The sequence below is a fragment of the Corylus avellana genome, chromosome ca6 (assembly GCF_901000735.1).
Source record: "Corylus avellana chromosome ca6, CavTom2PMs-1.0".
NCBI lineage: Eukaryota > Viridiplantae > Streptophyta > Magnoliopsida > Fagales > Betulaceae > Corylus > Corylus avellana.
In genome coordinates, this window is record NC_081546.1 from 20,466,664 (window position 1) to 20,475,889 (window position 9,226).

Below are 9,226 nucleotides of genomic sequence, written 5' to 3' on the forward strand. Positions count from 1 at the left end.
TGTAAAAATATAATCAAGGAAGGAAACAACAATGGATAAAGTAAACCTGGATGGAGATCATGTACCCTGGTGGAATGAGGAGTCAAGTGTACAGGGCCTACGCTTGATCCTATGAGGAATTTCTCAAAGTAAGTCCGAGTCCCAAAGGATCTTACCTCGATCCTTCAGAAGTCCAATCAAGCTCTTCCATCCCTTCTTCTTTATGATCATGTAGCACTCCACAAGGAAGAGGATTCTTCTTAACATCCCGAAACTGCTTCTCTCAGCTAATAGGTCTTGATGCTCCCCATGACGATGTTAAGTGTGTTTGTCCCGAACTAGTTTCATGATCAACCTCTTATCTCTATGGGAGTTCTCAAAAACTAGGGTAGCTAGGGAATTTGCCAAAAAAATTTCTACCCCAATGAAATCAACTTCAGCAACCTTTGAATGAAATATGTCCCCTGTGGGGTTGTCATCAGGTGGTGGAGTACTTGAAGTGAGAGGCATTGGCTCCGGTGGGTTGCTCCATGATGGGGCTCTAGATGGAGGATCAGGAGGTGGGTCTTCAACAGTTTCTCCAATGTCATCCAAGAAAAAACATGCATTCTGATCAAGCGCATTCTGGAAGGCATTGAAGATGTTCAATCTGATCTTCATATTCCCAAAAGAGATCTTCATTACTCCAGTCCGGCAATTGAGACATGCATTGGCTGTGGCAAGGAAATGACGCCCAAGGATTACTGGAATCTGCTTCTCTGGATTTAAGACCGATTCTGTGTCCAGAACTATAAAGTCAACTGGATAGTAGAACTTGTCCACCTTGATAATGACATCTTCCACAATCCCACGGGGTTTCTTGATCGAGCGGTCAGCTAATTGCAAGACAGTACTTGTCGGTTTCAATTCCCCTAGGCCCAGTTTCTGATACACCGAGTATGGAAGCAAATTAACACCAGCTCCTAAGTCGAGGAGAGCTCTCTCAATCTCGGTGTTTTCGATGACGCACGAAATTGTAGGCGCTCCAGGGTCTTTGAACTTTGGAGGAGTGTTATGCTGAATCAGAGAGCTTACTTGCTCGGTGAGAATGACCTTCTTGGGAATGTGCTTCTGATTCTTCCTCTTTTGAGTGCACAGGTCCTTGAGAAATTTTGCATAGGCTAGAATTTGCTTGATGGCCTCAAGGAGTGGGATGTTGATTTGAACCTGCTTGAAGGTTTCCATCATGTCTTGTATCTTCTCTCCTTGTTTCCCAAAGTGGGAGGGTGCCTTGAGACGTTCTGGAAAGGGGGCCTTAGGCTCATATGGTACCTCAGAAGTGGGGGTAGATGATGAAGATGCCTCGATGCTTACTTGTTTACCCTTGTCCTGATGCAGATTCTGTAGGGCCTCAATTTGCTCATCCTTCTCTTCTTCCACATGATTGTCAACCATTCTTCCACTTCGCAATGTGGTGACGGCTTTAACTTGCTCCAGTTGAGATGTGCTTCCTTCTACCATGTATAGTCCCCTAGGGTTGGTCACTGGCTGACTTGGAAGCTTTCCTTCTTCCCTCCTGTTGAGGGTATTGGCAAGTTGTCCAACTTGAGCTTCTAGCTTGGCAATGGAGTGGCTATGTGAGTTTACTCTTTCCTCTTGAGATTTGATTGACTGCTTTATCTCGCTGGTCAGCTCATTCACTGCTTTTAGAATCCGATCCTCAAAATTAGACTCTGATGGAGACTGGTAGGGCTGTTGTGGAGGCCGGTAAGTGGAATGAGGTTGGTAAGGCTTCCTGTTGGATTGAGCTTTATTGTATGGCCCTGGGCTGAGTTGCCCGAATTTGAATTCTCCCACGAGGAATTTGGATGATTTCTCCACCCGGGGTTGTAGGTATTGAAGTACTGATCATTACCCGGTCTAGAGAAAGCTGCATTAACCTACTCATTTGCAATATTAGTATAATTTCCATTAACAGGGCAGTTATTTACCTGATGCATAGGACTGGAACAGAATGAGCATGATTCAGTGTGTGCGTGAGCAGCATTAGGAGCAAAACCAGCAATCAACAGAACTTGGTCTAGCTTCTTGGAGATAGCTTCAACCACTTGGTTGGCCATGTTTGGGGAATGGCCGGCTTCATACAAACTCTCCGTCTTGGGTGCTTTAGGTGTTGGTGCCCTTCGTCTGGCGGAGACCTGCTGAAGAGAATTGTTACTCAAGTTTTGAAACATAGACCATGCTTCATCTTCGCTTTTCAACATGAATGTCCCCCCGCATGATGCATCTACCATTTTTCTATTGGACTCGATCAGGCCATCATAAAAACACTACACTAGCTGCCATTTTGGGACAACGTGGTGTGGACATGATCTAAGCAGGCTCTGTAGTCTATCCCAAGTCTCATGGAAATCCTCTCCCCCGTACTGGGAGAAGGTAGTAATGGCTCTCCTAGTATCATTGGTCATGCCTATAGGAAAGTACTTCTTAAGAAATTCTTGTTGCAATTGAGCCCAAGAAGTAATAGAATTGGTTGTTAAGGACTGAAACCAATGTTTAGCTTTTTCCTTGAGGGAGAAAGGAAAAAGACGCATCCTTAGGGTATCCTCAGTGAATCCATTCATTTTAGTGGTCTCACAGATTGATTCGAAATCACTGAGGAATTCATAAGGATTTTCAGTGCTAAGCCCTAAAAAGGAAGGTAAACTTCGTATAGTGCTAGGCTTAATTTCATAATGGGTTGCCGTAATTTCCGGCAACTGGAGACATGTGGGAGTAGTGTAAGTGGTAGGAAGATAGTGATCTTGCAATGCTACGTGGTTACCGTCCCCCATGGTCTTAGTGGAACGTTCTTTTAGTAAATTAGAGTTCTTTTGGGATCTAATTTGTCTAAGAGTGCGTTCAATTTCAAGATCGCAGGAAATTAATGGAAAAGATAAAGAACGACGACCTAGCATAAACTAAACAAAAATTTAAAAGAAAACAAAAAAAATTAAGCTAAAACAGAAAACAAACAAGCTCACAAACGGCCGTAGTGTGCACTTAGGGTCTGGATGCAGGATGCCGCAAGTGCGCTCGATCGCACGGTAGGGTGCGCTCGAGCGTACTGCCGCAGATGGGTGTGAGCACACGAGGAGAGGGCTTGAGCGCTGCTGGCATGGTGCCTGCTGAAGTGCGTCCGTGTGCTCGATCTCACGCGACCTGCGCTCGATCTTAGTCACAGATAGGGCAACTATAGACCTGTTTGCAATTTCTTAAATAAAATAAAACACAAAACACAAAACAGAATTAAAGTTAGCAACTTAAAGCAGAAAAATAAATTATTAAGCTAAAAGCAATCCTTAAATTTAGATAATGAAACCGTTAAGCAGTCCCCGGCAACGGCGCCAAAAATTGATGTGGTATTTTTATGACCAAAAATATCAATTATAAAAATAACCACTCGCAATAGGACGAATCTTTGTAGGATACGGCTATAGAGAGGGTGTCGAACCTCAAGGACTGCAGGGGTTTAATTATCAAAACTAAAAGATCAAAGTTAACTTAATTAAAAGGGGTTTTGATTTGATTTGCTTAAAAACTAAAGTGCATGAAAATAAAAGAGATTTAAAATAAGAGAGAGAGACTAGGGTATTGACTTCACCTTTATCCGCACAACAATGGTTAATCATAATTAATCCCATAAATTCATTCTATGCATGTTATAAATAAACAAGAAACTACCTTATTAAAGAATAAGCATAATCTATCTTCGGTTGGCACGGATCGTCCACCTAACTACTAAGACGCGGTACGACCTGTCTTCCCTAGGTATAAATTATCAAATTCTATAACAGGATACATACAATCAATGAATAAGTGTAACCCATCTTCGGTTGGCACAGACTGTCTACCTAAATTACACTAAACTAGGGTGTAGTACAATCCGTCTTCTCTAGGCATAGCCTATCAAATCCTATTGATCATATGTCAATTAAACCCATTGTATAACCATCATCCTCATAATCACAGAAAACAAGAATGATTTGAGATCAATAAAAGTAAAATACTTTCTAAGACAAGAGAAGAATTTCACAAATATTGATTTTGGAATTTAAAAACAATTGCATTTAATAATTAAGAACAGAAATCAATTGTAGCAATCCTCATAATTATACAATCAACATGCATAAATTGAAAATCTAAAAATTAAATACAATCAAACCATTGTGCTTGGCTATGGTTACATCAACACCCCACGAAGGGGTTTAGCCGCTCATGATCTCCTAAGCTTCAAAGACAATTTACTCAATTTTTGCTCTAGAAGCGGTGTGCCTGTTTACAATGTTTAGAGCCCTATTTATAGGGCTTAGGAGAGTCCTAGAAACCCTAGAAACCCTGAGAAAACCGGAGAGCAGTCTCCCAGTCCAATTGGGAGACTGAAAACCAAATCCAAATCGGAGTAGGATTCGCCCAAAATTGCGTTCCTATCTTGAGGGGCGATTTTGGCATTGCGGCGCTCCGAATTAGGAAAATGTTATTTCACAATGATTTGTAGAAATTTTAGTTAGCTTTCTAGTGCCACTTGAATCACCTCAATTGGATATTTGAGCTGAAAGTTATGGCCAAAATACCGAGACATATGCAGAATCCAAAATTGAATCCAATCCGATTTTGACTCCAATTTGAGAAATTCCGAATTAATCCCTTCCTTTATTTGATTAAACTTAACCATGATTGGTTAAGCTTAATCATATCTTCTAGGTCTTCTCAAAGTGTGCTTTTAAGCCCAAAATGAATGGAATTAATTGCATCTTTATTTATAACCTGAAAACACAAAAACAAAACAAAATCAAACAAATAACAACGCTAAGGAATTAACATATGCAAATTAAGGGGCTTGAATGTGCAACATTCGGCGCTTATCAGTCCTCATCATCAATGGGTTTACCTACGGTTGATAATTCATCAGCCCATGACTTGGCATCATGAAGGTACTCAATGCATGTTTTGGTTCCCTGTTGTAGAGACTGAATCTACCGCTTAAGATAGCTGACTCTTGAGCGAGATTTAGAGACAAACTTGGTAGCTAGGTGCATTCAGACTTGGCATGAAGTGGTCAACCCATAAACTGTTGCCAAAACGTTGTATGCCAAGGTGCTGTTGATGAAGTTGAGAAGGAATTGATCCTTCCTTTGCCATAAGACATATTCAGGATTGGCAACTTGGCCATCCTTGTCGTTCAAAACCGGGCAAGGTGATGGTTCAGTTCCATCAAGTATACCCATAAGCTCATTGGCTTTCACAGTTGGAACAAATTGTGATGTCCAACTTAGATCATTAGGTACCTGCAATTTGCACACGACCATCTAAGCAATATTAGGAGGAGTCCACGATGAGGTGGTTGCAAGTGTGCTTGAGAGAGCCATAGGATCGAGTAAAGAGGTGAAAGAAGGAAAAATTAAAGCGTGAGCTACTAAGGCTCTGATACCATGAAAAATTGCAATATTATTGTTAGACTTTTCCTTTTAATGAATACATTGTGCTGGGTTGATTTCTTTCCATGTATGAGTTGTGCGTGAATTGCTTGCTCATTCGGTTGGCTGTCCTTCCTAATTCAAATGAAGCTTTCCAAATGCAGCTTTTGTTGACTTGGTTGGAATAGCTGTTGCTCCTTAATTCACCATATTAGCCAAGGTGTGATTGTCGTGATTTGGTTCATGATTGGTGGCTGATTGTATGCTATGATTGTCCTGGCTTATAGTCGACATGTGGGGAAGGTGAGAAAAAAAAAAAAAGGTGGATGAGTGGTGTCGGCCATCATGACAAAACAAATTGGCTTTAAGTATAAGAGCAGTCCTTCCAGCCTTATCAAAACTATTTTTTGGTTATTTTGGTGAGGTAATTTAACCAAAATGGCTTAAATGTCCAATTTTTAGCCTCATTATTTTAACCAAAATAAGTAGTGAGGTGAAAAGTACTCACCAAATTTAAAAATTACTATTCACTCACCTATTAGTTGAACAAATATAATTTCTCTCCTTTTTTGCTTTTCATTTATCTCTTTTTTTTTTCTTTTTCTTTTTCTTTCTCAAAAAGTGTGATTAAACAAATAATATTGATTAAACAAATATTATTAGATTTTATTCTTTCACCAAAAAGTATGATGTGGAATTCGCCAGATGTTAATACTAATTAGGGAAATTGTATATAAAATCCTTAGGTAAACGCGCCTTTTTTAAAAACTCCCTGGGTTTTTTTTTTCGAAAATTTAGTCCTTGGGTCACTCGAAATTACTAGAAACTCCATACCGTTAAATTTTGGTAACTGCCGTTATTTGAATGAAACGAACCGTTTCACTTAAGTCCACCTAAGTGGAATTTTTGTATCCTACGTGTTCACATTGGACACGTAGGATATAAAACTCACCGTTTTGGACCATCCAAAACGGTGAGTTTTATATAACTAGATGGCTTCTTTTTTGAAACCCTTCCATACGGACCATACGAAACCCACCCGATAGAACCAGCGGCGAGCCACCGACGCAGCAGACGCCACCGACCCAGACTCCGCCGGCGACAGAACCACCGGAGACGGAACCCACCGGCGACAGAGGCCACCGGCGAAAGTACCCACCGTTTGGACCATCAATTCCGGCGTCACTTTTCCGGCTAGGTTTCCGTCGATTCACAATATTTTGAATCGGAAAAATCCGATTTCGACGAAGGTATTTTCCGAAATTTCTCTGTGGGTTTTGTTGATTGACTGAAATGGAAGCCTTTAATAGTTGTGTTTTGAATTTTCTTGTTGTGTTGGAAGCTTTTGGTCGAAACCCCATCCCCAACCATTTTTTGTCCAACATCTGTCGAATATTCCACTTTTGAGCCAATATTATTGTTGATTGGCAGTGGGTGTGGTCCACCTTGGTTGTGGTCTTGGAAAGAGACTGGTTTTTTTCGTGTGCACTGGCAAGTTGGTCAAGGGGGATTGTTTGATCTGTATAATTATTTATTTTATTTTGTTGCTTCTCTACTCAAATGGTGGATTGCCGAGGACATGAAAATAGGAATTCTTTGTGCATAGTTTACGCCAGTTTCATCATTCTACAATTGAGCAGTATTTTTTTTTTTTTTTTTTTTACCTAATAGTTCATGCCATACTTTTCTATGCATGTCTTTGTTTTTAGGTCCTCCAATATTGTTGCCACCTTTTTAGTTGATGAGAAAAAAGGTCAATTATTGAAAGAAATGTTAATCATATTAGTATTAACATTTGGAAGAAAAGTATTTTTCAATGGAGAAAAAAGTGGTATTATTGTTGGGATATGATAGATTGTGGTTGGTTGGGTTTTAATGACTTTGTAAATTTTTTTAGGGAAGTTTCATCATTCTACAATTGAGCAGTATTATATACGTGGTTAGATGCTATGGCTAATTTCTTCTTATTGCATGCTTGATTACACTGCATATTTGCATGTTTGTAGGGAGCCCTCTATGCTCATATACCATCTCTAGCTACTACACTAACAACTTAGTATTGTTTAGATTACAAATTGAGCAGTACTATTTCTGTAGGGGAATCACATTTTAAACAATGTGATTATCTATCGGTTAGGGTTTAGGGTACATTATTTTTCCCAGTATTGTTTAGATTACAAATTGAAGTGAGAATAATCTTTTGGCAAGCTTGATTTTATTTTTCTTTTATGAGCTTGATTATTCTCTCACATGTCAGTTATATATTGTTAGGTTCATATTATAAGATGAACAGGAGGAAGAAAGATTTCGGGATAGGATACAATGAAAGCGAATTCTACGATGGGAAGATGAAAAAGGTTTGTGAATTTTATTTAGTGAAACCCATTAGGGAATTGTGATTACTTCTAATAATTGTGGGTTTCACCGTAGAATGAGCAGTCAATGTCGTCGGCATCTATGACATCATCGGTGAAAGAGGATATGGAACCTGTGCAGTGTAGGTGCGGACATACAAGCCCAATAATAACATCCACTACTATAAAAAATCCTGGGAGGCGATTCTATGGGTGTGCTATGTATGACCGTAAAAAGGTATTTGAATTTGGATAATTTGGTTTTACGAAATAGTTATTACTTTGTGCTTGTTCGTAATTATCAGATTTTTTTTTGTGTAATTACAGAAAGCTGGCCAATGTCCTTTTTTCCAATGGTATGACAAAGAAACTTGTGCTCGCGGAAGGGATGTCCTACCTGCGCTGTATAAACAAGTTCATTCCCTGAAATGTGAAGTGTCATTACTTAGGGGCAAACTAAAGATCCAAACATATTTGTTGGTTTTTTTGTTGGTGATTTGTGTACTGTTGATTTGTCTAAGGTTGATGGGGCATTGAGGCAATTAGATTATTATCAGTGAAATGGACTATCTGTTTTGTTGTTGTCAAGGATATTGTTTACTTACCTATGTTGTCCACGTGGATATATGGTTATGTCTTCTATGTAACAATTACGTAAAAATCCTGCTTGTTCGTAATTATCAGGTTGTTCGTAATTATCAGGTCGGCTGATTACTTTTATGGAACAACTATTTCCATGCATTAGTTTTATTTGTATGCGACAATTTATGATTATTTGTATGTTGCTCTTAAGTCTGAAATATTGAACCCTACAATATAATTTGCAGGCATAATTAATTTTATCCGTCCACTAATACAATCTGGAATTGGTAATTGTCATGACGAAATTTAAAAATGTAATTCAATAACTAACAGTACATGTTTAATGCTTAATGAACAACATTGAAGCTAACAAGCACATAAAGTCCCAAAATGAATACCCCAAATGTTTTTATATTACAAACATAAAACCAAAAAAACCCGACATATCACTTGATTATAAAATGGGTATGCGGGAAAAAGGCAAAATGAAGAGATCTGATAAGTTTCAGCTTGTGATCATTGCGTGGAACTACTTCCACGGCTTCTTAGTACACGTGTAGCCCTACGTGTACTACCACGATGTGATGATTCCGCTGTTGCTTCTGCCTATGGTTCATGTTGGGATCCAAAGGATGCGTTAACAAAAATAATAATTATTTGCAGATACCAAAAAAAAAAAAAAAAAAAGAAGAAAAAAGAAGAAAAACCGGAAATCAGTGTGAATATTACAAATTAAGCACAAGTATATGAGTTTTTTAAGTACAAAAAAAAACTGCAGACTAATTTACTAAATTAAATCATCAATTGCAAACATTCAGATATTAGTGGGCAGCTATGGAGTCATCGGGAAATAACAGTTTTGTTAATAAAAAAAAA

General features: G+C 38.9%; 1 long non-coding RNA gene and 1 pseudogene across 1 annotated transcript; one reads left to right on the forward strand and one right to left on the reverse strand.

The window, feature by feature from the left end:
* LOC132184382 (uncharacterized) overlaps window positions 1-9,226 on the reverse strand; it is a 105,572-nt pseudogene that overhangs the window by 90,126 nt on the left and 6,220 nt on the right.
* On the forward strand, window positions 6,230-8,137 carry LOC132185876 (uncharacterized). The gene is made up of 4 exons (XR_009440649.1): window positions 6,230-6,664; window positions 7,686-7,771; window positions 7,845-8,006; window positions 8,096-8,137. It is a non-coding gene; the product is annotated as an uncharacterized LOC132185876 (long non-coding RNA).